A 9,566-nucleotide genomic window follows, 5' to 3' on the forward strand; every position below is an offset into this window, starting at 1 on the left:
ATTGTCAAGGACACTATTTCCATATGAAATATTGTGCTTGTCCATGAAATTTTGTCACTGCCTTAATTAAAGACAATATTTCACTATGAAATTTTGTCAATGACAATATTTCACTATGAAATTTTGTCCATGACAATATATCATTATGAAACATGTCTGCTAACAATATTTTATATTACATTTTGTCAACAGCATAATATTAATTTTCCCTACAGAATACTGTCCATGATAAAAATTCTTGTTCAAATTAATACAAGTTATTTTACACAAACATGCAGCATGCAGATTTTTGAATAATAATAAAAAAAAAAAACGTTTTGTAATTTGGTTATTAATTTATATATTTATATAGATACATCACTCTTTCTAAGTTGTCTTCATCAATCACAAGTCTTTTCATAACTTCATTTGATTTCTTATCAAAACTTTTGAAATAAACTTCATTGTTCTGTATACAAAAGGAATTAGACTTCCTTCTAATTACTCTCTTCTGATTTTCTGAAATTCCTTCCAGTAAAACTTTTAGACTGAGAAACTCAAAAAGTATTTTATACATTTGTACTCCTTGCCATCCATGATAACAAAACTAGTTTTCTATTTATATAGATATAGGAAGATGTGGTGTGAGTGGCAATGAGACAACTCTCCATACAAATAACAATTTAAAAAGTAAACCATTATAGGTTAAAGTACGGCCTTCAACACGGAGCCTTGGCTCACACCGAACAACAAGCTATAAAGGGCCCCATCTATTTATTATTATTTTCTTTTTTGTTATTGTCAATTGAAGAAAACACTTTACAGCACATTTTAGTCAGCATGTAGCTAATTATAATATCTTTGGTTAGCTTGCTTGTTAGCTGAACCGTGAAGTCATTGATAGGTAAGGTAAACTTCCCTCCTTTAATAGTAGACTAGCCAAACAGATAAGAAATCTATCTCTCTGTAGGACTAAGCTACTTTAAAAGGAGGGAAGTTTACCTTACCTAACAATGACTTCACGGCTCAGCAAACAAGCAAGCTAACCAAAGATATTACCATTAGCTACATACTGACTGAAATGTGCTGTAATGATATTTTTAACCATCATGATGATGATAGCCTCCCCTTCATAAGACAAAATTTCATAACAATCAGTCTATGAAATATTGTCCTAATATAAACAAATGATTACTTCCCTTTAGCAGGACAAAATTTCATACTATTCATCTGTGAATTATTGTAATCAAACAGACCAAATTCCACTATGAAAATTTGTCCATCTCAAGACATAATTTTATAGATGAGGACAGAATTTCATAGTACATAGTCATGATATATTGTCTTGTTGGACAATATTTCATAGGACATTATTTTGCTTTTGACCTATGAAAACCCCAAATAGATAGATAGATAGTTTATTCTCATAAAACCATGCAAATACAAAGGTTACAGAGAAGTTAAAAAATAATATACATAAAAATAAAATGCATTAAACATGTTAAAAATGCATAAAATTCAAAATTTCGGATGAGATAACATAAAAAAAGAATAAATATATATATACCTTTATTTAGCTGATAAGATTCGTTATTCATAATATTATACTTATATTTCATTATTTATATTATTTGTTGTCATTCTCCGCCATTGATACAAACTGTTTGTAATTATAAAACATGTAATGTAATTAGTCACTGATGCTATTATATTTATATGTAAATTCTATAAGCTGTATTGCTTCTGAATAAAAGACTATTATTATTAAAGGATAGTGAAATGTAAAAGTTAACAATAAAATGGAGCCATATCACGCTGAATTAGAACCCTCTTATATCTCGCTACATTGAAGACCTGTTGGTGACCCTCTGCTGTTGTTTTTTCTATGGTCGCGTTGTTGTCTCTTTTACACATTCCCCATTTCCATTCTCAATTTTACTGTATGTTTAAAGTTATGTTGTTTTAATGACTTTTGTTATTCAGTCGAGTTGAAAAGCTCACAAGAGCTGGTGCTTAAATAGTTTATTGAATATCGACTTTAGATAAAACTTTTAGATTTGAATTTGAATTTGAAGCTCATCAAGTATGTAATGTATTTAGGAGGAGGTGATACTTTTGAAAGTAAAAGTGCAATATTTTTAATACAATTGTCATAGAATTTAACAAATATTTAAAAAATAAATAAAATAAATTTGCATTAAATATTTATTAGTTTTTCTTGCCAGTCAATTAATAATAAAAGAGGGACGAAAGATACTAAAGGGACAGTCAAACTCATAAATCTAAAACAAACTGACAACGCCATGGCTAAAAATAAAAAAAACAAACAGACAAACAATAGTACACATGACACAACATAGAAAACCAAAGAATAAACAACACGAACCCCACCAAAAACTAGGGGTGATCTCAGGTACTCCAGAAGGGTAAGCAGATCCTGCTCCACACGTGGCACCCGTCGTGTTGCTTATGTGATAACAAATAGTATAATTCGGTAGGTCACATTCATGAAAGGGAAGGGGATTGTAGTTACGACGTAAGGAACATATCCGATATCATTTGTGAAACGGTTATTCCATAACGGTCAACCAACTCGTGATGGCGTCCGTAAAATTTACGAAGGGATGATTTCAACTTCACCATTTGAAACTCTTGGTTTAATAGCTTCCTTGTGAGCAGCAACCCTCTATCAAGAAAATCATGATAGGAAATGCAAGCACGGGAATATCGTATCAATTGGGATATATATACCCCGTATGCAGGTGCTGCTGGAATGTTGCTACTTAGAAATGGAAAGTTCACAATTGGAAAGCTGAAATCATCTCTTTTGTCGTAAAGTTTTGTTTTCAACCGACCCTCATTGTCAATTTCTAGATGTAAGTCAAGATATGAAGCCGACTTAACTGTATCTGTAGTATCCTTTATCTCTAGTTAATGGGATAGATGCGTTCCACATAGTCACCAAAATTTGCATTATTTAGTGAAAGAACATCATCTATATAGCGGAAAGTAGAGTTAAAGGATATTGCTAACTTCTTATCTTTCTTCCTAAGAAGTTCCTGCATGAAGTGAGCCTCATAATAATAAAGAAATAAGTCGACAAGTAAAGGGGCACAATTTGTTCCCATTGGAATACCGACAGTCTGTTGAAAAACACGTCCTCCGAATGTAACAAATATGTTGTCAATCAAAAAATCAAGCTTCTTGATAATATCAGTTGCAGAGAATTTTTTGTTTGAATCAAAGTGATCCTTTACAAAGTAGGATTTATTCCTTCCTAAGACAAGATACTTGTATCTACGTTGGCCATTCTTTTTTATGAAGCAAAGCAATACCAACTCTTTCAATCTGTCTTTTAGTTTGGAATGTGGAATACTTGTGTAAAGAGCTGTAGAAAAGTCAAATGTTTTAATACTGTTACAAGATGAAAGAGAGTTAGATTGTATGTACTCTAAAAGATCTTTGGAATTTTTAAGTATCCACATCTGATTCACGCCACCTCTAGAATAGGCAGTTTCACAATAACTTTGAAGCCCGTCTTTGCTTGCTGATAAAATAGATGTTAATAATTTAGAAAGAGGTTTCGTGGAGCACTTGGAAGACCCAGCAATATACCGTTGTTTGTAAGGACACTTATGTAGTTTAGGTATCCAATACAGTGATGGAAGATCCAGTTCTTCATCTTTGGTTGAAATTCAAAAGGAACAAAGAACGGACCTATGATTATCCAGGATTTCCTCTAAGAGTCATCCAAACAATTACTGTTTATTACTTCAAGTGCTATTTAATTATGTCTTGTTTTATGTCACGAAGCATTCATAATCACATGTTAAATACAGTAAATATTCACAGTTATCATTCAAAACTGATTAAGACGGCAGCGCTGAGTATCTAGAGAAAAAAGCAAGAGGCCCTAAAGAGCCCGAATCGCTCACCTGTTATATTTTTGCTTTAATCTTTCATCCAAGGTTATTTTTGCTTTTCAATATTAGTATATATGAGTTGCTAAAAAATGCCATTTAAATGTTCATTGTATCTGTCATATTTTTTTTAAAAGCAAATAAATGCATTTTATCCATATGTTCCATTTTAGACATAGGCTATAATGTTTCTTGGCGTACAAGGAAATAAAAAACAAAATCTATACTATAATAACCAAAAACTGCAAATTTCCTTAAAACTAACAATTTAATGGAAGCAAATCAACAATGGGTTGTTTGATTCGTCTGAAAATTTCAGGGCTGATAGATCTTGACCAATTTAACATTGTCAGATTTGCTCTTAAAGCTAAAACCTGGTAAAATATGACATCGTGATTAGTTCAACCTATTTAAACTGTAAACTAGTTATAGACTAGACGTTCCTTTTTAAACTGTGGCCTAGTTATAGACTCCCAGTAAACAATCCAACGTTGACATTACGTTGTGACAACGTAATACTATCGTTGTGACAACGTAGTAAAATTACGTTGGTACAACGTAATTTTGTGAACTCCAAGGCACGTGCTGACAACCATCCACACAACGTTGGCACAACGTAATTTGTGACGTAATTTATTACCATCATAAAACGTTGTAACAACGTCACAGCACAACTATAAATGTCCCTTGTCCTCATTTAATTGATAGATTCAATGCAATTCCATTGAAGAAGTATGTAAACAGGGTCTTTATTTTTTCTTTTGACCCGTTTTAAGTTGTAAAATTTTCTATGTGGAAAAGATGGACAGATGTCGATATGTACTGCCAGCTGTATATGAAATTGTCAAAAAGTTTTTTTTTTTTAATCTTTTTGGCAGGTTTCAGTGTGAAATGTATAAATATCTAGTTTTCCCAAAAATAGTTGTTTAAGGTTTATAAAGTCTTAAGTTGTTAACTTTTGCAATACTGAAGTACAAGAATTACACATTTCCATTTAACAAATGCAACTTTTCTTTCTTTTAACACATAATACTTTTCAAAAAAAGGAGATTTTGTATGATGGCCAATAAGACAACTCTCTATCCTAAAATCAAATATTGATGATGTTAGCAATTATAGGTACATGTACAGCCTTCAACATGACATCTTGGTACATGCTTCAAATTCTGAATGTTTAGTGTTTCAGTGGCCTAGAATATAGATTTCACTATGATGGCGGAAATTCTAGAATGTAGGTTTCACTTTGACGACGGATAACCATTTTTAATGAATTATTCAGAAATACAACAAACTACCACATTTACCTTAATATTTACTGAAAATTCATTCAGCTGGATTCACTACACGATTACAAGCTAGGAAAATCAGCCCAAAATCTGACTGTCTAATTTATATATATATATATTCTACACAATTCATACACACTTCTAAAAATATCCCAAATGAAGAAAATAACCTGAAATTCAATTCAACTAACTATGCTTTTTTTCCATTGACCAACTAGTGATAGTATAAAAAAGAAGCTGTGGTATGATTGCCAATGAGACAACTGTCCACAAGAGACCAAAATGATAGACCTATCCAGAAGTTAAGACTTATTCTTTCTTACAATGTACATGTAGCTACATGAACCAATAAAACAAATAATAGTTTGTTTCTGAATTTTTAATTTTTATTCCAAATTTTAGTCTTGTGTTGGTTGTATACATTGTACATGTCATTCCAAATGTTGGTTTTCTGCCCTCTAATCAGCTGGGCAATTTGCGCAATTATTTCTGCATACATGTAGTTGGTGTTGGTAATCTTTTCTACTCTAGCTCAGTCAATATAGTACACTGGATATGTAGGATGGCTTGTTTCGAAGCTAAGACATTTTCACTTATATGTGGTTAAATTTTCGGAATACGAAGTGCGATTTTTTTTCACACAACAATTTCTTTGAAAATTTAATACTTTGAATACATTAAAAAACTCCATAGTTTTTACATATTTATACTATGATCCTCTACTTTCCAGATCAACACAAATGGTAAAGCTCAGTCACTTGTTAAAAATGAAACATGTTCAATATCACTACAGAGACAATTTTTGTTTACACACAACTTTTGTGTTCCTCATTTGATGGCGCATTAGTTTCTCATTTGGAGGCACATTAGGAATATTGACCCAGCTGGTCTTGTGTTGGTTTCAGATCTCTGAAAAAAAAAAAATCATAAATTATAAAATACAAAAAAATAAATTGATCCCAACTTATGAATTACAGCAGTTCTTAAAAATTATCCTGTGTTTAAACATAATCAATATTTTTTCTATTGCTGGTCCTATGATAAACTGCAGATTCATAATTATGTTGTGTTGTTACTGAGATGTTTGTATCTTTGCCAATTATACACATTTTGATGATGTATGTTAGAAATTTAACACAATTTCAACAGTATATAATTATTCATAACTTATGATTAACCTTTGTTCTTATTTAAAAAAAAAAAATTTGTTGTTAAATTGAACATGTGTTAATAAAATTATGTCTGTTCCAGAAAATACTATGTCCGCCCCTAAGGGACAGTCCTAAGCCCTTTTTAAAAAAAAAATCCCAGCACCGACAGAATTAAAAATTAATAAGAGCAACACTCCCTTTGCATTTTGGTATTTCATACACAACCACCCCAAATAAAATTTAAGAAAAGCGCTTTCCCTGGGGGAGAGGGGACATAATATTTTCTTGAGCAACCAGTGGTTATTCTACAAATAATAATGAGTCCAAATAATTAATAAAGGAAGTTTGGTTTCACAATATTGTCATTTTTCAATTAATTTAAGATATGCAAAGGATTCTACCTTAATAAATTTAGAATGTACATCAATACAACAAGACCTCATAGCATATGCCAATGAACGCAATCTATAAAATCAACAAATTATAATTTGATAAATAAAATTAATATAAGAAGAATGTGTCCATGAGCCACAAATGATCTTATCAAACTTAATTTAAAGGACATACAGTGGCGGATCCAGCCATTTTAAAAAGGGGGGTTCACAACCCAGAGTAAAGGGGGGGGGGGGGGGTTCCAACTATATGCTCCCATTCAAATGCATTGATCGGCCAAAAAAAAGGGGGGGTTCCAACCCCCGGAACCCCCCCCCCCTGGATCTGCCACTGGACATATCTAGAGAACAGTAAAGCAGATGCTCTCCAAATTCAAACTTTGCGTTTTATGATAATAAGCGTTGTGTATTGGTTGCATAATATGTGGTTTAGGCAAACGTTATATAACAGAATCCAATTTTGAGTTCAATGTACAAAAATGTACATGTATGTACAATGTAAATACAGTACAAGAGTTAAACTACAATGTATATCACTCAGTTAAGGAGGACATAAAAAGAGCTGATCAACTGATGTTTACCTTTTTAAAATCTTGGTCCAAATTTTTGAGCTGGTGCATGCTTAACTGTTACATGGTTACTGCAATGATTTCCTCAACCTCAGACACATTGGATCTGTGGATTTATATACAAGACTCTGGAAAAAAATTAAAAATACATTCAATTATCTTTTATATTCTTCTGTCTGTTTCAAATAAAAAAAGAAGATGTGGTATTATTGCCAATGAGACAACTCTTTACATGAGACCAAAATGACACAGGAATTAACATTTATAGGTAACCGTACGGCCTTTAACAATGAGCAAAGCCCATACCGCATAGCCAGCTATGAAAGGCCTCGAAATGACAATGTGAAACAATTCAAACGAGAAAATTCACCGCCTTATTTATAAAAAAAAAATGTATGCATGTTAGTCCAACATATCTTTAGGAGAACAAAGTGACAAATTTAAATGCATTCCAAAATTCATATGTTTTATGATTGATTACAACATTGTTTCTGATCACATATTTAGTGATTGTACATGTAGCTCGTCATTGATAAACATGTAGATTTCATACTATAAATTGTACAGCAAAAAAGATGTCCCTATGTACTGTTTTTTAAACACCTGTAAACAGGGTTTTACCCTGAAAACAAGAAATTTGTACCGAACTTTCAAGGCTAGATCCTAGTCTAAATCATTAGGACACTTTCAAGACTTGGAAGGCTGTTTTTTTATTTTTTTCTGAGACGCCTTCCTACAACGACCTAGTTCCATTACGACAACTTTGATGGCTATCTTAATTTTTTTCTGTGACGCCTATATTTTACAGCATCTTTATTGGCACAATTGTCTATTTCCATGTCAGACCCAGTGATACAATGATTGATCGTTTGTTGCTCAACATCCAGTGGCAAATATTTCATGCATGTTAGCGACGACCCTCAGTGATATATGCAGTATTATCATTAATAGGCCGAGTTGGTAATATGCCAAGTTTGAAATGTGCTGAGTTTGTAATGGACCCAGATATCTAAAGTGCTGAGATGTTTAGCTTCACATTTTCTGATATTGATAACATGGATAAGACTTTTATGCTTCAATGATTATCAAAAAATAACAGAACAAAAGACACTTGTAGCCTTAATATATAGATCTATATAGGGATAGTAGCTCTTGTCACAGATAGAAAAAAAAGTACTTGTGGCTGTGCACCCCTCCCCCTTTTTTTTACTTTTTACAGTTATTACTTATTTTTAATTGCATATATCTTCAGAAACAACACAAGTTAATCACGCAATTTGATAAATGGATTCAAATAACACACATTATGGCTAAAATACCTTGTATCAGTGCAATATATTGAGAGTATAAGAAAAAGTATCATATTTCAACACGGTCACGTATAACAGACTTGGAAGAGGCGCCCAACACGGTAACAGCTGTTTTATTTTCATCAATCAAACTTGTTTTTATCATGGAGAACCTATTTGGTGTAATGTGCAATCATTATTTTACCTTTTTCTTTGTTCTGGAATCTGGATCAAGCTAAATTTCCACTGCAAATTTCTGACTGTTTTCAAAAATCAAGCGGCAATAGTGCGCATGCTCAGACTTTTCATAGTATGCAGCGGTAAAACCCGAGTACTGCTGAACGTTACACTAATCAAATCGTAAAAAACGATCATGAAATCCAAGTGATAAATGATGACAAAATTTTAATGATATATTAAACAAATAAATATTCATATAAAATACATATATTAGAACATTAAAATTGGATTTGTAATATTTTCTTTGACATCTTAGTGCAAATTATGTCTGCGGGGAAAAAAGGGGGAGTTTTTTTTTTAAATCGAAAAAATCGTAAATACTCATTATGACATAACCCAAAAATTCGTCCCATAAAACCAGATTTTTACAATGTATTCACTACGTTCTTATAATGTCGATGTTACGTCGGATTATGACAGTTATAAGCACGTTGTCACAACGTAATAAAATGTTACGTCCTGACAAGGTACTAAATTTACGTGAATCCGACGTAATTTTATAACGTCGTCTGTACGTCTGCATCCAACGTTGGGTTTTTACGTTCCCACAACGTTAGTACGACGTAAACTCACGACGTGACGTTCAGACGACCATTAACCGACGTCGGGAGTACGTCGTGTGTTTACTGGGCTGGACGTTCCTTTTTAAACTGTGAACTAGTTATAGATTAGACGTTCCTTATCATTCAACAACATATTTCAGAGGATATGTCTGGTATGTATTCATATTTTGTGTTATG

At 32.3% G+C, this 9,566-nt stretch overlaps 1 long non-coding RNA gene across 1 annotated transcript; it reads right to left on the reverse strand.

Annotated features, from left to right (window-relative positions):
• Positions 1 to 5,549: 5,549 nt before the first annotated feature.
• On the reverse strand, positions 5,550 to 8,879 carry LOC139496470 (uncharacterized). The gene is made up of 3 exons (XR_011657671.1): positions 8,792 to 8,879; positions 7,310 to 7,425; positions 5,550 to 6,094 (listed from the first exon to the last, which is right to left on the reverse strand). It is a non-coding gene; the product is annotated as an uncharacterized lncRNA (long non-coding RNA).
• Between the last annotated feature and the right edge of the window lie 687 nt (positions 8,880 to 9,566).

Source organism: Mytilus edulis, chromosome 11, assembly GCF_963676685.1.
Source record: "Mytilus edulis chromosome 11, xbMytEdul2.2, whole genome shotgun sequence".
NCBI classification, from domain to species: Eukaryota; Metazoa; Mollusca; class Bivalvia; order Mytilida; family Mytilidae; genus Mytilus; species Mytilus edulis.